This window comes from Acipenser ruthenus, unplaced genomic scaffold (assembly GCF_902713425.1).
Source record: "Acipenser ruthenus unplaced genomic scaffold, fAciRut3.2 maternal haplotype, whole genome shotgun sequence".
Classification (NCBI taxonomy): domain Eukaryota; kingdom Metazoa; phylum Chordata; class Actinopteri; order Acipenseriformes; family Acipenseridae; genus Acipenser; species Acipenser ruthenus.
Genome location: NW_026708569.1, coordinates 1 through 16,876, shown reverse-complemented (window position 1 = coordinate 16,876; position 16,876 = coordinate 1). Strand labels below are relative to the sequence as shown.

At 44.0% G+C, this 16,876-nt stretch overlaps 41 non-coding genes and 30 pseudogenes across 41 annotated transcripts; all 71 read left to right on the top strand.

Annotated features, from left to right (window-relative positions):
- Positions 1–5: 5 nt before the first annotated feature.
- On the top strand, positions 6–124 carry LOC131734566 (5S ribosomal RNA). Its single transcript, XR_009327020.1, has one exon. It is a non-coding gene; the product is annotated as a 5S ribosomal RNA (ribosomal RNA).
- A 100-nt stretch (positions 125–224) lies between these two features.
- LOC131734507 (5S ribosomal RNA) lies at positions 225–333 on the top strand (annotated as a pseudogene).
- A 114-nt stretch (positions 334–447) lies between these two features.
- On the top strand, positions 448–566 carry LOC131734424 (5S ribosomal RNA). The gene has a single exon (XR_009326947.1). It is a non-coding gene; the product is annotated as a 5S ribosomal RNA (ribosomal RNA).
- Positions 567–666: 100 nt separating this feature from the next.
- Positions 667–775, top strand: LOC131734506 (5S ribosomal RNA; annotated as a pseudogene).
- A 114-nt stretch (positions 776–889) lies between these two features.
- Positions 890–998, top strand: LOC131734505 (5S ribosomal RNA; annotated as a pseudogene).
- A 114-nt stretch (positions 999–1,112) lies between these two features.
- On the top strand, positions 1,113–1,231 carry LOC131734412 (5S ribosomal RNA). The gene has a single exon (XR_009326935.1). It is a non-coding gene; the product is annotated as a 5S ribosomal RNA (ribosomal RNA).
- A 114-nt stretch (positions 1,232–1,345) lies between these two features.
- On the top strand, positions 1,346–1,454 carry LOC131734504 (5S ribosomal RNA; annotated as a pseudogene).
- A 114-nt stretch (positions 1,455–1,568) lies between these two features.
- Positions 1,569–1,677, top strand: LOC131734503 (5S ribosomal RNA; annotated as a pseudogene).
- A 111-nt stretch (positions 1,678–1,788) lies between these two features.
- On the top strand, positions 1,789–1,897 carry LOC131734502 (5S ribosomal RNA; annotated as a pseudogene).
- A 114-nt stretch (positions 1,898–2,011) lies between these two features.
- Positions 2,012–2,120, top strand: LOC131734549 (5S ribosomal RNA; annotated as a pseudogene).
- A 114-nt stretch (positions 2,121–2,234) lies between these two features.
- On the top strand, positions 2,235–2,343 carry LOC131734501 (5S ribosomal RNA; annotated as a pseudogene).
- A 114-nt stretch (positions 2,344–2,457) lies between these two features.
- LOC131734550 (5S ribosomal RNA) lies at positions 2,458–2,576 on the top strand. Its single transcript, XR_009327004.1, has one exon. It is a non-coding gene; the product is annotated as a 5S ribosomal RNA (ribosomal RNA).
- Positions 2,577–2,676: 100 nt separating this feature from the next.
- LOC131734431 (5S ribosomal RNA) lies at positions 2,677–2,795 on the top strand. Its single transcript, XR_009326954.1, has one exon. It is a non-coding gene; the product is annotated as a 5S ribosomal RNA (ribosomal RNA).
- Positions 2,796–2,895: 100 nt separating this feature from the next.
- On the top strand, positions 2,896–3,014 carry LOC131734543 (5S ribosomal RNA). Its single transcript, XR_009327003.1, has one exon. It is a non-coding gene; the product is annotated as a 5S ribosomal RNA (ribosomal RNA).
- Positions 3,015–3,114: 100 nt separating this feature from the next.
- Positions 3,115–3,233, top strand: LOC131734458 (5S ribosomal RNA). Its single transcript, XR_009326981.1, has one exon. It is a non-coding gene; the product is annotated as a 5S ribosomal RNA (ribosomal RNA).
- Positions 3,234–3,333: 100 nt separating this feature from the next.
- On the top strand, positions 3,334–3,452 carry LOC131734532 (5S ribosomal RNA). The gene has a single exon (XR_009327002.1). It is a non-coding gene; the product is annotated as a 5S ribosomal RNA (ribosomal RNA).
- A 100-nt stretch (positions 3,453–3,552) lies between these two features.
- LOC131734468 (5S ribosomal RNA) lies at positions 3,553–3,671 on the top strand. The gene has a single exon (XR_009326991.1). It is a non-coding gene; the product is annotated as a 5S ribosomal RNA (ribosomal RNA).
- A 100-nt stretch (positions 3,672–3,771) lies between these two features.
- LOC131734493 (5S ribosomal RNA) lies at positions 3,772–3,890 on the top strand. Its single transcript, XR_009326998.1, has one exon. It is a non-coding gene; the product is annotated as a 5S ribosomal RNA (ribosomal RNA).
- A 100-nt stretch (positions 3,891–3,990) lies between these two features.
- Positions 3,991–4,109, top strand: LOC131734426 (5S ribosomal RNA). The gene has a single exon (XR_009326949.1). It is a non-coding gene; the product is annotated as a 5S ribosomal RNA (ribosomal RNA).
- Positions 4,110–4,211: 102 nt separating this feature from the next.
- LOC131734450 (5S ribosomal RNA) lies at positions 4,212–4,330 on the top strand. Its single transcript, XR_009326973.1, has one exon. It is a non-coding gene; the product is annotated as a 5S ribosomal RNA (ribosomal RNA).
- Positions 4,331–4,444: 114 nt separating this feature from the next.
- On the top strand, positions 4,445–4,563 carry LOC131734521 (5S ribosomal RNA). The gene has a single exon (XR_009327001.1). It is a non-coding gene; the product is annotated as a 5S ribosomal RNA (ribosomal RNA).
- A 111-nt stretch (positions 4,564–4,674) lies between these two features.
- On the top strand, positions 4,675–4,793 carry LOC131734481 (5S ribosomal RNA; annotated as a pseudogene).
- Positions 4,794–4,907: 114 nt separating this feature from the next.
- On the top strand, positions 4,908–5,026 carry LOC131734466 (5S ribosomal RNA). The gene has a single exon (XR_009326989.1). It is a non-coding gene; the product is annotated as a 5S ribosomal RNA (ribosomal RNA).
- A 113-nt stretch (positions 5,027–5,139) lies between these two features.
- LOC131734470 (5S ribosomal RNA) lies at positions 5,140–5,258 on the top strand. The gene has a single exon (XR_009326992.1). It is a non-coding gene; the product is annotated as a 5S ribosomal RNA (ribosomal RNA).
- A 100-nt stretch (positions 5,259–5,358) lies between these two features.
- LOC131734475 (5S ribosomal RNA) lies at positions 5,359–5,487 on the top strand (annotated as a pseudogene).
- Positions 5,488–5,587: 100 nt separating this feature from the next.
- LOC131734396 (5S ribosomal RNA) lies at positions 5,588–5,706 on the top strand. The gene has a single exon (XR_009326919.1). It is a non-coding gene; the product is annotated as a 5S ribosomal RNA (ribosomal RNA).
- A 100-nt stretch (positions 5,707–5,806) lies between these two features.
- On the top strand, positions 5,807–5,935 carry LOC131734469 (5S ribosomal RNA; annotated as a pseudogene).
- Positions 5,936–6,035: 100 nt separating this feature from the next.
- On the top strand, positions 6,036–6,144 carry LOC131734528 (5S ribosomal RNA; annotated as a pseudogene).
- Positions 6,145–6,255: 111 nt separating this feature from the next.
- Positions 6,256–6,374, top strand: LOC131734482 (5S ribosomal RNA; annotated as a pseudogene).
- Positions 6,375–6,474: 100 nt separating this feature from the next.
- LOC131734486 (5S ribosomal RNA) lies at positions 6,475–6,593 on the top strand (annotated as a pseudogene).
- A 100-nt stretch (positions 6,594–6,693) lies between these two features.
- On the top strand, positions 6,694–6,812 carry LOC131734444 (5S ribosomal RNA). The gene has a single exon (XR_009326967.1). It is a non-coding gene; the product is annotated as a 5S ribosomal RNA (ribosomal RNA).
- Positions 6,813–6,912: 100 nt separating this feature from the next.
- Positions 6,913–7,030, top strand: LOC131734485 (5S ribosomal RNA; annotated as a pseudogene).
- Positions 7,031–7,130: 100 nt separating this feature from the next.
- On the top strand, positions 7,131–7,239 carry LOC131734530 (5S ribosomal RNA; annotated as a pseudogene).
- A 100-nt stretch (positions 7,240–7,339) lies between these two features.
- On the top strand, positions 7,340–7,458 carry LOC131734442 (5S ribosomal RNA). Its single transcript, XR_009326965.1, has one exon. It is a non-coding gene; the product is annotated as a 5S ribosomal RNA (ribosomal RNA).
- A 100-nt stretch (positions 7,459–7,558) lies between these two features.
- LOC131734484 (5S ribosomal RNA) lies at positions 7,559–7,676 on the top strand (annotated as a pseudogene).
- A 100-nt stretch (positions 7,677–7,776) lies between these two features.
- On the top strand, positions 7,777–7,885 carry LOC131734529 (5S ribosomal RNA; annotated as a pseudogene).
- A 100-nt stretch (positions 7,886–7,985) lies between these two features.
- On the top strand, positions 7,986–8,104 carry LOC131734494 (5S ribosomal RNA; annotated as a pseudogene).
- A 100-nt stretch (positions 8,105–8,204) lies between these two features.
- On the top strand, positions 8,205–8,323 carry LOC131734398 (5S ribosomal RNA). Its single transcript, XR_009326921.1, has one exon. It is a non-coding gene; the product is annotated as a 5S ribosomal RNA (ribosomal RNA).
- A 114-nt stretch (positions 8,324–8,437) lies between these two features.
- On the top strand, positions 8,438–8,546 carry LOC131734545 (5S ribosomal RNA; annotated as a pseudogene).
- A 114-nt stretch (positions 8,547–8,660) lies between these two features.
- LOC131734510 (5S ribosomal RNA) lies at positions 8,661–8,779 on the top strand. The gene has a single exon (XR_009327000.1). It is a non-coding gene; the product is annotated as a 5S ribosomal RNA (ribosomal RNA).
- A 100-nt stretch (positions 8,780–8,879) lies between these two features.
- Positions 8,880–8,988, top strand: LOC131734500 (5S ribosomal RNA; annotated as a pseudogene).
- A 100-nt stretch (positions 8,989–9,088) lies between these two features.
- Positions 9,089–9,207, top strand: LOC131734403 (5S ribosomal RNA). The gene has a single exon (XR_009326926.1). It is a non-coding gene; the product is annotated as a 5S ribosomal RNA (ribosomal RNA).
- Positions 9,208–9,321: 114 nt separating this feature from the next.
- On the top strand, positions 9,322–9,440 carry LOC131734499 (5S ribosomal RNA). Its single transcript, XR_009326999.1, has one exon. It is a non-coding gene; the product is annotated as a 5S ribosomal RNA (ribosomal RNA).
- A 114-nt stretch (positions 9,441–9,554) lies between these two features.
- On the top strand, positions 9,555–9,663 carry LOC131734498 (5S ribosomal RNA; annotated as a pseudogene).
- Positions 9,664–9,777: 114 nt separating this feature from the next.
- On the top strand, positions 9,778–9,886 carry LOC131734534 (5S ribosomal RNA; annotated as a pseudogene).
- Positions 9,887–10,000: 114 nt separating this feature from the next.
- LOC131734525 (5S ribosomal RNA) lies at positions 10,001–10,109 on the top strand (annotated as a pseudogene).
- Positions 10,110–10,209: 100 nt separating this feature from the next.
- LOC131734497 (5S ribosomal RNA) lies at positions 10,210–10,318 on the top strand (annotated as a pseudogene).
- Positions 10,319–10,432: 114 nt separating this feature from the next.
- Positions 10,433–10,551, top strand: LOC131734382 (5S ribosomal RNA). The gene has a single exon (XR_009326905.1). It is a non-coding gene; the product is annotated as a 5S ribosomal RNA (ribosomal RNA).
- Positions 10,552–10,665: 114 nt separating this feature from the next.
- Positions 10,666–10,784, top strand: LOC131734429 (5S ribosomal RNA). The gene has a single exon (XR_009326952.1). It is a non-coding gene; the product is annotated as a 5S ribosomal RNA (ribosomal RNA).
- Positions 10,785–10,884: 100 nt separating this feature from the next.
- LOC131734526 (5S ribosomal RNA) lies at positions 10,885–10,993 on the top strand (annotated as a pseudogene).
- A 114-nt stretch (positions 10,994–11,107) lies between these two features.
- LOC131734451 (5S ribosomal RNA) lies at positions 11,108–11,226 on the top strand. Its single transcript, XR_009326974.1, has one exon. It is a non-coding gene; the product is annotated as a 5S ribosomal RNA (ribosomal RNA).
- Positions 11,227–11,326: 100 nt separating this feature from the next.
- On the top strand, positions 11,327–11,445 carry LOC131734489 (5S ribosomal RNA; annotated as a pseudogene).
- Positions 11,446–11,559: 114 nt separating this feature from the next.
- On the top strand, positions 11,560–11,678 carry LOC131734467 (5S ribosomal RNA). The gene has a single exon (XR_009326990.1). It is a non-coding gene; the product is annotated as a 5S ribosomal RNA (ribosomal RNA).
- A 114-nt stretch (positions 11,679–11,792) lies between these two features.
- LOC131734461 (5S ribosomal RNA) lies at positions 11,793–11,911 on the top strand. The gene has a single exon (XR_009326984.1). It is a non-coding gene; the product is annotated as a 5S ribosomal RNA (ribosomal RNA).
- Positions 11,912–12,011: 100 nt separating this feature from the next.
- LOC131734496 (5S ribosomal RNA) lies at positions 12,012–12,120 on the top strand (annotated as a pseudogene).
- A 114-nt stretch (positions 12,121–12,234) lies between these two features.
- On the top strand, positions 12,235–12,353 carry LOC131734487 (5S ribosomal RNA). The gene has a single exon (XR_009326997.1). It is a non-coding gene; the product is annotated as a 5S ribosomal RNA (ribosomal RNA).
- A 100-nt stretch (positions 12,354–12,453) lies between these two features.
- Positions 12,454–12,572, top strand: LOC131734476 (5S ribosomal RNA). Its single transcript, XR_009326996.1, has one exon. It is a non-coding gene; the product is annotated as a 5S ribosomal RNA (ribosomal RNA).
- Positions 12,573–12,672: 100 nt separating this feature from the next.
- LOC131734465 (5S ribosomal RNA) lies at positions 12,673–12,791 on the top strand. The gene has a single exon (XR_009326988.1). It is a non-coding gene; the product is annotated as a 5S ribosomal RNA (ribosomal RNA).
- A 101-nt stretch (positions 12,792–12,892) lies between these two features.
- On the top strand, positions 12,893–13,011 carry LOC131734423 (5S ribosomal RNA). Its single transcript, XR_009326946.1, has one exon. It is a non-coding gene; the product is annotated as a 5S ribosomal RNA (ribosomal RNA).
- A 100-nt stretch (positions 13,012–13,111) lies between these two features.
- On the top strand, positions 13,112–13,230 carry LOC131734454 (5S ribosomal RNA). The gene has a single exon (XR_009326977.1). It is a non-coding gene; the product is annotated as a 5S ribosomal RNA (ribosomal RNA).
- Positions 13,231–13,330: 100 nt separating this feature from the next.
- LOC131734411 (5S ribosomal RNA) lies at positions 13,331–13,449 on the top strand. The gene has a single exon (XR_009326934.1). It is a non-coding gene; the product is annotated as a 5S ribosomal RNA (ribosomal RNA).
- Positions 13,450–14,665: 1,216 nt separating this feature from the next.
- On the top strand, positions 14,666–14,784 carry LOC131734443 (5S ribosomal RNA). The gene has a single exon (XR_009326966.1). It is a non-coding gene; the product is annotated as a 5S ribosomal RNA (ribosomal RNA).
- A 100-nt stretch (positions 14,785–14,884) lies between these two features.
- On the top strand, positions 14,885–15,003 carry LOC131734414 (5S ribosomal RNA). The gene has a single exon (XR_009326937.1). It is a non-coding gene; the product is annotated as a 5S ribosomal RNA (ribosomal RNA).
- Positions 15,004–15,103: 100 nt separating this feature from the next.
- On the top strand, positions 15,104–15,212 carry LOC131734495 (5S ribosomal RNA; annotated as a pseudogene).
- A 114-nt stretch (positions 15,213–15,326) lies between these two features.
- On the top strand, positions 15,327–15,445 carry LOC131734432 (5S ribosomal RNA). The gene has a single exon (XR_009326955.1). It is a non-coding gene; the product is annotated as a 5S ribosomal RNA (ribosomal RNA).
- A 100-nt stretch (positions 15,446–15,545) lies between these two features.
- LOC131734447 (5S ribosomal RNA) lies at positions 15,546–15,664 on the top strand. Its single transcript, XR_009326970.1, has one exon. It is a non-coding gene; the product is annotated as a 5S ribosomal RNA (ribosomal RNA).
- Positions 15,665–15,778: 114 nt separating this feature from the next.
- On the top strand, positions 15,779–15,897 carry LOC131734421 (5S ribosomal RNA). The gene has a single exon (XR_009326944.1). It is a non-coding gene; the product is annotated as a 5S ribosomal RNA (ribosomal RNA).
- A 100-nt stretch (positions 15,898–15,997) lies between these two features.
- On the top strand, positions 15,998–16,116 carry LOC131734410 (5S ribosomal RNA). The gene has a single exon (XR_009326933.1). It is a non-coding gene; the product is annotated as a 5S ribosomal RNA (ribosomal RNA).
- Positions 16,117–16,216: 100 nt separating this feature from the next.
- On the top strand, positions 16,217–16,345 carry LOC131734491 (5S ribosomal RNA; annotated as a pseudogene).
- Positions 16,346–16,445: 100 nt separating this feature from the next.
- On the top strand, positions 16,446–16,564 carry LOC131734399 (5S ribosomal RNA). Its single transcript, XR_009326922.1, has one exon. It is a non-coding gene; the product is annotated as a 5S ribosomal RNA (ribosomal RNA).
- Positions 16,565–16,664: 100 nt separating this feature from the next.
- On the top strand, positions 16,665–16,783 carry LOC131734388 (5S ribosomal RNA). Its single transcript, XR_009326911.1, has one exon. It is a non-coding gene; the product is annotated as a 5S ribosomal RNA (ribosomal RNA).
- The last annotated feature ends 93 nt before the right edge of the window (positions 16,784–16,876 follow it).

Below are 16,876 nucleotides of genomic sequence, written 5' to 3'. Positions count from 1 at the left end.
CAATTGCCTGCGGCCACACTACCTTGAATAAGCCTGATCTCGTCTGATCTCAGAAGCTAAGCAATGTTAGGCTTGATTAGTACTTGGATGGGAGACCACCTGGGAATATCAAGTGCTGCAGGCATTACATTTTACAATTGAAATGTGTGGAGGACAAAAGGAAATTTTGGAGGAATCACCCCCAGCTCACTAAACATAAAAGTCATGAAAGCAGAAATGCAATCGCCTGCGGCCACACCACCTTGAATAAGCCTGATCTCAGAAGCTAAGCAATGTTGGGCTTGGTTAGTACTTGGATGGGAGACCACCTGGGAATATCAAGTGCTGCAGGCATTACATTTTTGTAATTACATTTTACAATTGAAATGTGTGGAGGCCAAAAGGAAATTTTGGAGGAATCACCCCCAGCTCACTAAACATAAAAGTCATGAAAGCAGAAATGCAATTTCCTGCGGCCACACCACCTTGAATAAGCCTGATCTCGTCTGATCTCAGAAGCTAAGCAATGTTGGGCTTGGTTAGTACTTGGATGGGAGACCACCTGGGAATATCAAGTGCTGCAGGCATTACATTTTACAATTGAAATGTGTGGAGGACAAAAGGAAATTTTGGAGGAATCACCCCCAGCTCACTAAACATAAAAGTCATGAAAGCAGAAATGCAATCGCCTGCGGCCACACCACCTTGAATAAGCCTGATCTCAGAAGCTAAGCAATGTTGGGCTTGGTTAGTACTTGGATGGGAGACCACCTGGGAATATCAAGTGCTGCAGGCATTACATTTTTGTAATTACATTTTACAATTGAAATGTGTGGAGGACAAAAGGATATTTTGGAGGAATCACCCCCAGCTCACTAAACATAAAAGTCATGAAAGCAGAAATGCAATCGCCTGCGGCCACACCACCTTGAATAAGCCTGATCTCAGAAGCTAAGCAATGTTGGGCTTGGTTAGTACTTGGATGGGAGACCACCTGGGAATATCAAGTGCTGCAGGCATTACATTTTTGTAATTACATTTTACAATTGAAATGTGTGGAGGACAAAAGGAAATTTTGGAGGAATCACCCCCAGCTCACTAAACATAAAAGTCATGAAAGCAGCAATGCAATCGCCTGCGGCCACACCACCTTGAATAAGCCTGATCTCGTCTGATCTCAGAAGCTAAGCAATGTTGGGCTTGGTTAGTACTTGGTTGGGAGACCACCTGGGAATATCAAGTGCTGCAGGCATTACATTTTTGTAATTACATTTTACAATTGAAATGTGTGGAGGACAAAAGGAAATTTTGGAGGAATCACCCCCAGCTCACTAAACATAAAAGTCATGAAAGCAGAAATGCAATCGCCTGCGGCCACACCACCTTGAATAAGCCTGATCTCAGAAGCTAAGCAATGTTGGGCTTGGTTAGTACTTGGATGGGAGACCACCTGGGAATATCAAGTGCTGCAGGCATTACATTTTTGTAATTACATTTTACAATTGAAATGTGTGGAGGACAAAAGGAAATTTTGGAGGAATCACCCCCAGCTCACTAAACATAAAAGTCATGAAAGCAGAAAAGCAATCGCCTGCGGCCACACCACCTTGAATAAGCCTGATCTCAGAAGCTAAGCAATGTTGGGCTTGGTTAGTACTTGGATGGGAGACCACCTGGGAATATCAAGTGCTGCAGGCATTACATTTTTGTAATTACATTTTACAATTGAAATGTGTGGACAAAAGGAAATTTTGGAGGAATCACCCCCAGCTCACTAAACATAAAAGTCATGAAAGCAGAAATGCAATCGCCTGCGGCCACACCACCTTGAATAAGCCTGATCTCAGAAGCTAAGCAATGTTGGGCTTGGTTAGTACTTGGATGGGAGACCACCTGGGAATATCAAGTGCTGCAGGCATTACATTTTTGTAATTACATTTTACAATTGAAATGTGTGGAGGACAAAAGGATATTTTAGAGGAATCACCCCCAGCTCACTAAACATAAAAGTCATGAAAGCAGAAAAGCAATCGCCTGCGGCCACACCACCTTGAATAAGCCTGATCTCAGAAGCTAAGCAATGTTGGGCTTGGTTAGTACTTGGATGGGAGACCACCTGGGAATATCAACTGATGCAGGCATTACATTTTTGTAATTACATTTTACAATTGAAATGTGTGGAGGACAAAAGGAAATTTTGGAGGAATCCCCCCCAGCTCACAAAACATAAAAGTCATGAAAGCAGAAATGCAATCGCCTGCGGCCACACCACCTTGAATAAGCCTGATCTCAGAAGCTAAGCAATGTTGGGCTTGGTTAGTACTTGGATGGGAGACCACCTGGGAATATCAAGTGCTGCAGGCATTACATTTTTGTAATTACATTTTACAATTGAAATGTGTGGAGGACAAAAGGAAATTTTGGAGGAATCACCCCCAGCTCACTAAACATAAAAGTCATGAAAGCAGAAATGCAATCGCCTGCGGCCACACCACCTTGAATAAGCCTGATCTCGTCTGATCTCAGAAGCTAAGCAATGTTGGGCTTGGTTAGTACTTGGATGGGAGACCACCTGGGAATATCAAGTGCTGCAGGCATTACATTTTACAATTGAAATGTGTGGAGGACAAAAGGAAATTTTGGAGGAATCACCCCCAGCTCACTAAACATAAAAGTCATGAAAGCAGAAATGCAATCGACTGCGGCCACACCACCTTGAATAAGCCTGATCTCGTCTGATCTCAGAAGCTAAGCAATGTTGGGCTTGGTTAGTACTTGGATGGGAGACCACCTGGGAATATCAAGTGCTGCAGGCATTACATTTTACAATTGAAATGTGTGGAGGACAAAAGGAAATTTTGGAGGAATCACCCCCAGCTCACTAAACATAAAAGTCATGAAAGCAGAAATGCAATCGCCTGCGGCCACACCACCTTGAATAAGCCTGATCTCGTCTGATCTCAGAAGCTAAGCAATGTTGGGCTTGGTTAGTACTTGGATGGGAGACCACCTGGGAATATCAAGTGCTGCAGGCATTACATTTTACAATTGAAATGTGTGGAGGACAAAAGGAAAATTTGGAGGAATCACCCCCAGCTCACTAAACATAAAAGTCATGAAAGCAGAAATGCAATCGCCTGCGGCCACACCACCTTGAATAAGCCTGATCTCGTCTGATCGCAGAAGCTAAGCAATGTTGGGCTTGGTTAGTACTTGGATGGGAGACCACCTGGGAATATCAAGTGCTGCAGGCATTACATTTTACAATTGAAATGTGTGGAGGACAAAAGGAAATTTTGGAGGAATCACCCCCAGCTCACTAAACATAAAAGTCATGAAAGCAGAAATGCAATCGCCTGCGGCCACACCACCTTGAATAAGCCTGATCTCGTCTGATCTCAGAAGCTAAGCAATGTTGGGCTTGGTTAGTACTTGGATGGGAGACCACCTGGGAATATCAAGTGCTGCAGGCATTACATTTTACAATTGAAATGTGTGGAGGACAAAAGGAAATTTTGGAGGAATCACCCCCAGCTCACTAAACATAAAAGTCATGAAAGCAGAAATGCAACCGCCTGCGGCCACACCACCTTGAATAAGCCTGATCTCGTCTGATCTCAGAAGCTAAGCAATGTTGGGCTTTGCTAGTACTTGGATGGGAGACCACCTGGGAATATCAAGTGCTGCAGGCATTACATTTTACAATTGAAATGTGTGGAGGACAAAAGGAAATTTTGGAGGAATCACCCCCAGCTCACTAAACATAAAAGTCATGAAAGCAGAAATGCAATCGCCTGCGGCCACACCACCTTGAATAAGCCTGATCTCATCTGATCTCAGAAGCTAAGCAATGTTGGGCTTGGTTAGTACTTGGATGGGAGACCACCTGGGAATATCAAGTGCTGCAGGCATTACATTTTACAATTGAAATGTGTAGAGGACAAAAGGAAATTTTGGAGGAATCACCCCCAGCTCACTAAACATAAAAGTCATGAAAGCAGAAATGCAATCGCCTGCGGCCACACCACCTTGAATAAGCCTGATCTCGTCCGATTTCAGAAGCTAAGCAATGTTGGGCTTGGTTAGTACTTGGATGGGAGACCACCTGGGAATATCAAGTGCTGCAGGCATTACATTTTACAATTGAAATGTGTGGAGGACAAAAGGAAAATTTTTTAGGAATCACCCCCCAGCTCACTAAACATAAAAGTCATGAAAGCAGAAATGCAATCGCCTGCGGCCACAACACTTTGAATAAGCCTGATCTCGTCTGATCTCAGAAGCTAAGCAATGTTGGGCTTGGTTAGTACTTGGATGGGAGACCACCTGGGAATATCAAGTGCTGCAGGCATTACATTTTTGTAATTACATTTTACAATTGAAATGTGTGGACGACAAAAGGAAATTTTGGAGGAATCACCCCCAGCTCACTAAACATAAAAGTCATGAAAGCAGAAAGGCAATCGCCTGCGGCCACACCACCTTGAATAAGCCTGATCTCGTCTGATCTCAGAAGCTAAGCAATGTTGGGCTTGGTTAGTACTTGGATGGGAGACCACCTGGGAATATCAAGTGCTGCAGGCATTACATTTTTGTAATTACATTTTACAATTGAAATGTGTGGACAAAAGGAAATTTTGGAGGAATCACCCCCAGCTCACTAAACATAAAAGTCATGAAAGCAGAAATGCAACCGCCTGCGGCCACACCACCTTGAATAAGCCTGATCTCGTCTGATCTCAGAAGCTAAGCAATGTTGGGCTTGGTTAGTACTTGGATGGGAGTCCAGCTGGGAATATCAAGTGCTACAGGCATTACATTTTTGTAATTATATTTTACAATTGAAATGTGTGGAGGACAAAAGGAAATTTTGGAGGAATCACCCCCAGCTCACTAAACATAAAAGTCATGAAAGCAGAAACGCGATAGCCTGCGGCCACACCACATTGAATAAGCCTGATCTCGTCAGATCTCATAAGCTTAGCAATGTTGGGCTTGGTTAGTACTTGGATGGGAGACCACCTGGGAATATCAAGTGCTGCAGGCATTACATTTTTGTAATTACATTTTACAATTGAAATGTGTGGAGGACAAAAGGAAATTTTGGAGGAATCACCCCAGCTCACTAAACATAAAAGTCATGAAAGCAGAAATGCAATTGAATGCGGCCACACCACCTTGAATAAGCCTGATCTCGTCTGATCTCAGAAGCTAAGCAATGTTGGGCTTGGTTAGTACTTGGATGGGAGACCACCTGGGAATATCAAGTGCTGCAGGCATTACATTTTACAATTGAAATGTGTGGAGGACAAAAGGAAATTTTGGAGGAATCACCCCCAGCTCACTAAACATAAAAGTCATGAAAGCAGAAATGCAATCGCCTGCGGCCACACCACCTTGAATAAGCCTGATCTCGCCTGATCTCGTCTGATCTCAGAAGCTAAGCAATGTTGGGCTTGGTTAGTACTTGGATGGGAGACCACCTGGGAATATCAAGTGCTGCAGGCATTACATTTTACAATTGAAATGTGTGGAGGACAAAAGGAAATTTTGGAGGAATCACCCCCAGCTCACTAAACATAAAAGTCATGAAAGCAGAAATGCAATCGCCTGCGGCCACACCACCTTGAATAAGCCTGATCTCGTCTGATCTCAGAAGCTAAGCAATGTTGGGCTTGGTTAGTACTTGGATGGGAGACCACATGGGAATATCAAGTGCTGCAGGCAATTCATTTTACAATTGAAATGTGTGGAGGACAAAAGGAAATTTTGGAGGAATCACCCCCAGCTCACTAAACATAAAAGTCATGAAAGCAGAAATGCAATCGCCTGCGGCCACACCACCTTGAATAAGCCTGATCTCACCTGATCTCGTCTGATCTCAGAAGCTAAGCAATGTTGGGCTTGGTTAGTACTTGGATGGGAGACCACCTGGGAATATCAAGTGCTGCAGGCATTACATTTTACAATTGAAATGTGTGGAGGACAAAAGGAAATTTTGGAGGAATCACCCCCAGCTCACTAAACATAAAAGTCATGAAAGCAGAAATGCAATCACCTGCGGCCACACCACCTTGAATAAGCCTGATCTCAGAAGCTAAGCAATGTTGGGCTTGGTTAGTACTTGGATGGGAGACCACCTGGGAATATCAAGTGCTGCAGGCATTACATTTTTATAATTACATTTTACAATTGAAATGTGTGGACAAAAGGAAATTTTGGAGGAATCACCCCCAGCTCCCTAAACATAAAAGTCATGAAAGCAGAAATGCAATCGCCTGCGGCCACACCACCTTGAATAAGCCTAATCTCGTCTGCTCTCAGAAGCTAAGCAATGTTGGGCTTGGTTAGTACTTGGATGGGAGACCACCTGGGAATATCAAGTGCTGCAGGCATTACATTTTACAATTGAAATGTGTGGAGGACAAAAGGAAATTTTGGAGGAATCACCCCCAGCTCACTAAATATAAAAGTCATGAAAGCAGAAATGTAATCGCCTGCAGCCACACCACCTTGAATAAGCCTGATCTTGTCTGATCTCAGAAGCTAAGCAATGTTGGGCTTGGTTAGTACTTGGATGGGAGACCACCTGGGATTATCAAGTGCTGCAGGCATTACATTTTACAATTGAAATGTGTGGAGGACAAAAGGAAATTTTGGAGGAATCACCCCCAGCTCCCTAAACATAAAAGTCATGAAAGCAGAAATGCAATCGCCTGCGGCCACACCACCTTGAATAAGCCTGATCTCGCCTGATCTCAGAAGCTAAGCAATGTTGGGCTTGGTTAGTACTTGGATGGGAGACCACCTGGGAATATCAAGTGCTGCAGGCATTTCATTTTACAATTGAAATGTGTGGAGGACAAAAGGAAATTTTGGAGGAATCACCCCCAGCTCACTAAACATAAAAGTCATGAAAGCAGCAATGCAATCGCCTGCGGCCACACCACCTTGAATAAGCCTGATCTCGTCTGATCTCAGAAGCTAAGCAGTGTTGGGCTTGGTTAGTACTTGGATGGGAGACCACCGGGAATATCAAGTGCTGCAGGCATTACATTTTCAAATTGAAATGTGTGGAGGACAAAAGGAAATTTTGGAGGAATCACCCCCAGCTCACTAAACATAAAAGTCATGAAAGCAGAAATGCAATCGCCTGCGGCCACACCACCTTGAATAAGCCTGATTTCAGAAGCTAAGCAATGTTGGGCTTGGTTAGTACTTGGATGGGAGACCACCTGGGAATATCAAGTGCTGCAGGCATTACATTTTACAATTGAAATGTGTGGAGGACAAAAGGAAATTTTGGAGGAATCACCCCCAGCTCACTAAACATAAAAGTCATGAAAGCAGAAATGCAATCGCCTGCGGCCACACCACCTTGAATAAGCCTGATCTCGCCTGATCTCAGAAGCTAAGCAATGTTGGGCTTGGTTAGTACTTGGATGGGAGACCACCTGGGAATATCAAGTGCTGCAGGCATTTCATTTTACAATTGAAATGTGTGGAGGACAAAAGGAAATTTTGGAGGAATCACCCCCAGCTCACTAAACATAAAAGTCATGAAAGCAGCAATGCAATCGCCTGCGGCCACACCACCTTGAATAAGCCTGATCTCGTCTGATCTCAGAAGCTAAGCAGTGTTGGGCTTGGTTAGTACTTGGATGGGAGACCACCGGGAATATCAAGTGCTGCAGGCATTACATTTTCAAATTGAAATGTGTGGAGGACAAAAGGAAATTTTGGAGGAATCACCCCCAGCTCACTAAACATAAAAGTCATGAAAGCAGAAATGCAATCGCCTGCGGCCACACCACCTTGAATAAGCCTGATTTCAGAAGCTAAGCAATGTTGGGCTTGGTTAGTACTTGGATGGGAGACCACCTGGGAATATCAAGTGCTGCAGGCATTACATTTTACAATTGAAATGTGTGGAGGACAAAAGGAAATTTTGGAGGAATCACCCCCAGCTCACTAAACATAAAAGTCATGAAAGCAGAAATGCAATCGCCTGCGGCCACACCAACTTGAATAAGCCTCATCTTGTCTGATCTCAGAAGCTAAGCAATGTTGGGCTTGGTTAGTACTTGGATGGGAGACCACCTGGGAATATCAAGTGCTGCAGGCATTACATTTTACAATTGAAATGTGTGGAGAACAAAAGGAAATTTTGGAGGAATCACCCCCAGCTCACTAAACATAAAAGTCATGAAAGCAGAAATGCAATCGCCTGCGGCCACACCTCCTTGAATAAGCCTGATCTCGTCTGATCTCAGAAGCTAAGCAATGTTGGGCTTGGTTAGTACTTGGATGGGAGACCACCTGGGAATATCAAGTGCTGCAGGCATTACATTTTTGTAATTACATTTTACAATTGAAATGTGTGGAGGACAAAAGGACATTTTGGAGGAATCACCCCCAGCTCACTAAACATAAAAGTCATGAAAGCAGAAATGCAATCGCCTGCGGCCACACCACCTTGAATAAGCCTGATCTCAGAAGCTAAGCAATGTTGGGCTTGGTTAGAACTTGGATGGGAGACCACCTGGGAATATCAAGTGCTGCAGGCATTACATTTTTGTAATTACATTTTACAATTGAAATGTGTGGAGGACAAAAGGAAATTTTGGAGGAATCACCCCCAGCTCACTAAACATAAAAGTCATGAAAGCAGAAATGCAATCGCCTGCGGCCACACCACCTTGAATAAGCCTGATCTCGTCTGATCTCAGAAGCTAAGCAATGTTGGGCTTGGTTAGTACTTGGATGGGAGACCACCTGGGAATATCAAGTGCTGCAGGCATTACATTTTACAATTGAAATGTGTGGAGGCCAAAGGGAAATTTTGGAGGAATCACCCCCAGCTCCCTAAACATAAAAGTCATGAAAGCAGAAATGCAATCGCCTGCGGCCACACCACCTTGAATAAGCCTGATCTCAGAAGCTAAGCAATGTTGGGCTTGGTTAGTACTTGGATGGGAGACCACCTGGGAATATCAAGTGCTGCAGGCATTACATTTTACAATTGAAATGTGTGGAGGACAAAAGGAAATTTTGGAGGAATCACCCCCAGCTCCCTAAACATAAAAGTCATGAAAGCAGAAATGCAATCGCCTGCGGCCACACCACCTTGAATAAGCCTGATCTCGTCTGATCTCAGAAGCTAAGCAGTGTTGGGCTTGGTTAGTACTTGGATGGGAGACCACCTGGGAATATCAAGTGCTGCAGGCATTACATTTTTGTAATTACATTTTACAATTGAAATGTGTGGAGGACAAAAGGAAATTTTGGAGGAATCACCCCCAGCTCCCTAAACATAAAAGTCATGAAAGCAGAAATGCAATCGCCTGCGGCCACACCACCTTGAATAAGCCTGATCTCGTCTGATCTCAGAAGCTAAGCAATGTTGGGCTTGGTTAGTACTTGGATGGGAGACCACCTGGGAATATCAAGTGCTGCAGGCATTACATTTTTGTAATTAAATTTTACAATTGAAATGTGTGGAGGACAAAAGGAAATTTTGGAGGAATCACCCCCAGCTCACTAAACATAAAAGTCATGAAAGCAGAAATGCAATCGCCTGCGGCCACACCACCTTGAATAAGCCTGATCTCAGAAGCTAAGCAATGTTGGGCTTGGTTAGTACTTGGATGGGAGACCACCTGGGAATATCAAGTGCTGCAGGCATTACATTTTTGTAATTAAATTTTACAATTGAAATGTGTGGAGGACAAAAGGAAATTTTGGAAGAATCACCCCCAGCTCACTAAACATAAAAGTCATGAAAGCAGAAATGCAATCGCCTGCGGCCACACCACCTTGAATAAGCCTGATCTCAAAAGCTAAGCAATGTTGGGCTTGGTTAGTACTTGGATGGGAGACCACCTGGGAATATCAAGTGCTGCAGGCATTACATTTTTGTAATTAAATTTTACAATTGAAATGTGTGGAGGACAAAAGGAAATTTTGGAAGAATCACCCCCAGCTCACTAAACATAAAAGTCATGAAAGCAGAAATGCAATCGCCTGCGGCCACACCACCTTGAATAAGCCTGATCTCAGAAGCTAAGCAATGCTGGGCTTGGTTAGTACTTGGATGGGAGACCACCTGGGAATATCAAGTGCTGCAGGCATTACATTTTACAATTGAAATGTGTGGAGGCCAAAAGGAAATTTTGGAGGAATCACCCCCAGCTCACTAAACATAAAAGTCATGAAAGCAGAAATGCAATCGCCTGCGGCCACACCACCTTGAATAAGCCTGATCTCAGAAGCTAAGCAATGTTGGGCTTGGTTAGTACTTGGATGGGAGACCACCTGGGAATATCAAGTGCTGCAGGCATTACATTTTTGTAATTCAATTTTACAATTGAAATGTGTGGAGGACAAAAGGAAATTTTGGAGGAATCACCCCCAGCTCACTAAACATAAAAGTCATGAAAGCAGAAATGCAATCGCCTGCGGCCACACCACCTTGAATAAGCCTGATCTCGTCTGATCTCAGAAGCTAAGCAATGTTGGGCTTGATTAGTACTTGGATGGGAGACCACCTGGGAATATCAAGTGCTGCAGGCATTACATTTTTGTAATTACATTTTACAATTGAAATGTGTGGAGGACAAAAGGAAATTTTGGAGGAATCACCCCCAGCTCACTAAACATAAAAGTCATGAAAGCAGAAATGCAATCGCCTGCGGCCACACCACCTTGAATAAGCCTGATCTCGTCTGATCTCAGAAGCTAAGCAATGTTGGGCTTGGTTAGTACTTGGATGGGAGACCACCTGGGAATATTAAGTGCTGCAGGCATTACATTTTACAATTGAAATGTGTGGAGGCCAAAAGGAAATTTTGGAGGAATCACCCCCAGCTCACTAAACATAAAAGTCATGACAGCAGTAATGCAATCGCCTGCGGCCACACCACCTTGAATAAGCCTGATCTCAGAAGCTAAGCAATGTTGGGCTTGGTTAGTACTTGGATGGGAGACCACCTGGGAATAGCAAGTGCTGCAGGCATTACATTTTTGTAATTACATTTTACAATTGAAATGTGTGGAGGACAAAAGGAAATTTTGGAGGAATCACCCCCAGCTCACTAAACATAAAAGTCATGAAAGCAGAAATGCAATCGCCTGCGGCCACACCACCTTGAATAAGCCTGATCTCGTCTGATCTCATAAGCTAAGCAAAGTTGGGCTTGGTTAGTACTTGGATGGGAGACCACCTGGGAATATCAAGTGCTGCAGGCATTACATTTTACAATTGAAATGTGTGGAGGACAAAAGGAAATTTTGGAGGAATCACCCCCAGCTCACTAAACATAAAAGTCATGAAAGCAGAAATGCAATCGCCTGCGGCCACACCACCTTGAATAAGCCTGATCTCGTCTTATTTCAGAAGCTAAGCAATGTTGGGCTTGGTTAGTACTTGGATGGGAGACCACCTGGGAATATCAAGTGCTGCAGGCATTACATTTTTGTAATTACATTTTACAATTGAAATGTGTGGAGGACAAAAGGAAATTTTGGAGGAATCACCCCCAGCTCACTAAACATAAAAGTCATGAAAGCAGAAATGCAATCGCCTGCGGCCACGCCACCTTGAATAAGCCTGATCTCGACTGATCTCAGAAGCTAAGCAATGTTGGGCTTGGTTAGTACTTGGATGGGAGACCACCTGGGAATATCAAGTGCTGCAGGCATTACATTTTTGTAATTACATTTTACAATTGAAATGTGTGGAGGACAAAAGGAAATTTTGGAGGAATCACCCCCAGCTCACTAAACATAAAAGTCATGAAAGCAGAAACGCAATCGCCTGCGGCCACAACACCTTGAATAAGCCTGATCTCGTCTGATCTCAGAAGCTAAGCAATGTTGGGCTTGGTTAGTACTTGGATGGGAGACCACCTGGGAATATCAAGTGCTGCAGGCATTACATTTTACAATTTAAATGTGTGGAGGACAAAAGGAAATTTTGGAGGAATCACCCCCAGCTCACTAAACATAAAAGTCATGAAAGCAGAAATGCAATCGCCTGCGGCCACACCACCTTGAATAAGCCTGATCTCAGAAGCTAAGCAATGTTGGGCTTGGTTAGTACTTGGATGGGAGACCACCTGGGAATATCAAGTGCTGCAGGCATTACAATTTTGTAATTACATTTTACAATTGAAATGTGTGGAGGACAAAAGGAATTTTTGGAGGAATCACCCCCAGCTCACTAAACATAAAAGTCATGAAAGCAGAAATGCAATCGCCTGCGGCCACACCACCTTGAATAAGCCTGATCTCGTCTGATCTCAGAAGCTAAGCAATGTTGGGCTTGGTTAGTACTTGGATGGGAGACCACCTGGGAATATCAAGTGCTGCAGGCATTACATTTTACAATTGAAATGTGTGGAGGACAAAAGGAAATTTTGGAGGAATCACCCCCAGCTCACTAAACATAAAAGTCATGAAAGCAGAAATGCAATCGCCTGCGGCCACACCACCTTGAATAAGCCTGATCTCGTCTGATCTCAGAAGCTAAGCAATGTTGGGCTTGGTTAGTACTTGGATGGGAGACCACCTGGGAATATCAAGTGCTGCAGGCATTACATTTTACAATTGAAATGTGTGGAGGACAAAAGGAAATTTTGGAGGAATCACCCCCAGCTCACTAAACATAAAAGTCATGAAAGCAGAAATGCAATCGCCTGCGGCCACACCACCTTGAATAAGCCTGATCTCGTCTGATCTCAGAAGCTAAGCAATGTTGGGCTTGGTTAGTACTTGGATGGGAGACCACCTGGGAATATCAAGTGCTGCAGGCATTACATTTTACAATTGAAATGTGTGGAGGACAAAAGGAAATTTTGGAGGAATCACCCCCAGCTCACTAAACATAAAAAGTCATGAAAGCAGAAATGCAATCTCCTGCGGCCACACCACCTTGAATAAGCCTGATCTCGTCTGATCTCAGAAGCTAAGCAATGTTGGGCTTGGTTAGTACTTGGATGGGAGACCACCTGGGAATATCAAGTGCTGCAGGCATTACATTTTACAATTGAAATGTGTGGAGGACAAAAGGAAATTTTGGAGGAATCACCCCCAGCTCACTAAACATAAAAGTCATGAAAGCAGAAATGCAATCGCCTGCGGCCACACCACCTTGAATAAGCCTGATCTCGTCTGATCTCAGAAGCTAAGCAATGTTGGGCTTGGTTAGTACTTGGATGGGAGACCACCTGGGAATATCAAGTGCTGCAGGCATTACATTTTACAATTGAAATGTGTGGAGGACAAAAGGAAATTTTGGAGGAATCACCCCCAGCTCACTAAACATAAAAGTCATGAAAGCAGAAATGCAATCGCCTGTGGCCACACCACCTTGAATAAGCCTGATCTCGTCTGATCTCAGAAGCTAAGCAATGTTGGGCTTGGTTAGTACTTGGATGGGAGACCACCTGGGAATATCAAGTGCTGCAGGCATTACATTTTACAATTGAAATGTGTGGAGGACAAAAGGAAATTTTGGAGGAATCACCCCCATCTCACTAAACATAAAAGTCATGAAAGCAGAAATGCAATCGCCTGCGGCAACACCACCTTGAATAAGCCTGATCTCGTCTGATCTCAGAAGCTAAGCAATGTTGGGCTTGGTTAGTATTATTATTATTATTATTATTTATTTCTTAGCAGACGCCCTTATCCAGGGCGACTTACAATCGCAAGCAAATACAAATACATTCAAGTGTTACAATATAAGTCATACAATAAGAACAAGAAATACAATAATTCTCAAGTGTGACAAATCACAATTCAATAATACAGCAGATAATAGTGAAAGTTACATCAGGATATGATTAAATAGTGATAGTTACATCAGGATATGATTAAGTACAAAATACTACAGATTAAACACTTGGCAGATTACAATATTCTGAGGTACAGGATTAAATGCAGTAAAATAGGGGGCAGATAAGAGCAAAATAAAGCATATTTAAATGAAGGGTGATAGTGTCCCAGGATACAACAGAGGAGTTCTACAGGTGCTGTTTGAAGAGGTGAGTCTTAAGGAGGCGCCGGAATGTGGTCAGGGACTGGGCAGTCCTGACATCTGTAGGAAGGTCGTTCCACCACTGCGGAGCAAGGGTGGAGAAGGAGCGGGCTCGGCAGGCAGGGGAGCGTAGCGGAGGTAGAGCCAGTCTTCTAGTGCAGGCGGAGCGGAGAGGTCGAGTGGGGGTGTAGGGAGAGATGAGGGTCTGCAGGTAGCTGGGTGCAGTCTGATCAAGGCATCTGTAGGCTAGTACAAGAGTCTTGAACTGGATGCGAGCGGTGATCGGGAGCCAGTGGAGCGAGCGGAGTAGTGGAGTAGCGTGGGCGAAGCGAGGTAGAGAGAACACCAGGCGAGCAGCAGAGTTCTGGATGAGCTGGAGCGGACGGGTGGCGGACGCAGGGAGGCCAGCCAGGAGGGAGTTGCAGTAGTCTAGGCGGGAGAGTACCAGGGCCTGGACCAGGAGCTGGGTAGCATAGTTGGTGAGGAAGGGTACTTGGATGGGAGTACTTGGATGGGAGACCACCTGGGAATCTCAAGTGCTGCAGGCATTACATTTTACAATTGAAATGTGTGGAGGACAAAAGGAAATTTTGGAGGAATCACCCCCAGCTCACTAAACATAAAAGTCATGAAAGCAGAAATGCAATCGCCTGCGGCCACACCACCTTGAATAAGCCTGATCTCGTCTGATCTCAGAAGCTAAGCAATGTTGGGCTTGGTTAGTACTTGGATGGGAGACCACCTGGGAATATCAAGTGCTGCAGGCATTACATTTTACAATTGAAATGTGTGGAGGACAAAAGGAAATTTTGGAGGAATCACCCCCAGCTCACTAAACATAAAAGTCATGAAAGCAGAAATGCAGTCGCTTGCGGCCACACCACCTTGAATAAGCCTGATCTCGTCTGATCTCAGAAGCTAAGCAATGTTGGGCTTGGTTAGTACTTGGATGGGAGACCACCTGGGAATATCAAGTGCTGCAGGCATTACATTTTACAATTGAAATGTGTGGAGGACAAAAGGAAATTTTGGAGGAATCACCCCCAGCTCACTAAACATAAAAGTCATGAAAGCAGAAATGCATTCGCCTGCGGCCACACCACCTTGAATAAGCCTGATCTCAGAAGCTAAGCAATGTTGGGCTTGGTTAGTACTTGGATGGGAGACCACCTGGGAATATCAAGTGCTGCAGGCATTACATTTTTGTAATTACATTTTACAATTGAAATGTGTGGAGGACAAAAGGAAATTTTGGAGGAATCACCCCCAGCTCACTAAACATAAAAGTCATGAAAGCAGAAATGCAATCGCCTGCGGCCACACCACCTTGAATAAGCCTGATCTCGTCTGATCTCAGAAGCTAAGCAATGTTGGGCTTGGTTAGTACTTGGATGGGAGACCACCTGGGAATATCAAGTGCTGCAGGCATTACATTTTACAATTGAAATGTGTGGAGGACAAAAGGAAATTTTGGAGGAATCACCCCCAGCTCACTAAACATAAAAGTCATGAAAGCAGAAATGCAATCGCCTGCGGCCACACCACCTTGAATAAGCCTGATCTCGTCTGATCTCAGAAGCTAAGCAATGTTGGGCTTGGTTAGTACTTGGATGGGAGACCACCTGGAAATATCAAGTGCTGCAGGCATTACATTTTTGTAATTACATTTTACAATTGAAATGTGTGGAGGACAAAAGGAAATTTTGGAGGAATCACCCCCAGCTCACTAAACATAAAAGTCATGAAAGCAGAAATGCAATCGCCTGCGGCCACACCACCTTGAATAAGCCTGATCTCGTCTGATCTCAGAAGCTAAGCAATGTTGGGCTTGGTTAGTACTTGGATGGGAGACCACCTGGGAATATCAAGTGCTGCAGGCATTACATTTTACAATTGAAATGTGTGGAGGACAAAAGGAAATTTTGGAGGAATCACCCCCAGCTCACTAAACATAAAAGTCATGAAAGCAGAAATGCAATCGCCTGCGGCCACACCACCTTGAATAAGCCTGATCTCGTCTGATCTCAGAAGCTAAGCAATGTTGGGCTTGGTTAGTACTTGGATGGGAGACCACCTGGGAATATCAAGTGCTGCAGGCATTACATTTTACAATTGAAATGTGTGGAGGACAAAAGGAAATTTTGGAGGAATCACCCCCAGCTCACTAAACATAAAAGTCATGAAAGCAGAAATGCAATCGCCTGCGGCCACACCACCTTGAATAAGCCTGATCTCGTCTGATCTCGTCTGATCTCAGAAGCTACGCAATGTTGGGCTTGGTTAGTACTTGGATGGGAGACCACCTGGGAATATCAAGTGCTGCAGGCATTACATTTTACAATTGAAATGTGTGGAGGACAAAAGGAAATTTTGGAGGAATCACCCCCAGCTCACTAAACATAAAAGTCATGAAAGCAGAAATGCAATCGCCTGCGGCCACACCACCTTGAATAAGCCTGATCTCGTCTGATCTCAGAAGCTAAGCAATGTTGGGCTTGGTTAGTACTTGGATGGGAGACCACCTGGGAATATCAAGTGCTGCAGGCATTACATTTTACAATTGAAATGTGTGGAGGACAAAAGGAAATTTTGGAGGAATCACCCCCAGCTCACTAAACATAAAAGTCATGAAAGCAGAAATGCAATCGCCTGCGGCCACACCACCTTGAATAAGCCTGATCTCGTCTGATCTCAGAAGCTAAGCAATGTTGGGCTTGGTTAGTACTTGGATGGGAGACCACCTGGGAATATCAAGTGCTGCAGGCATTACATTTTACAATTGAAATGTGTGGAGGACAAAAGGAAATTTTGGAGGAATCACCCCCAGCTCACTAAACATAAAAGTCATGAAAGCAGAAA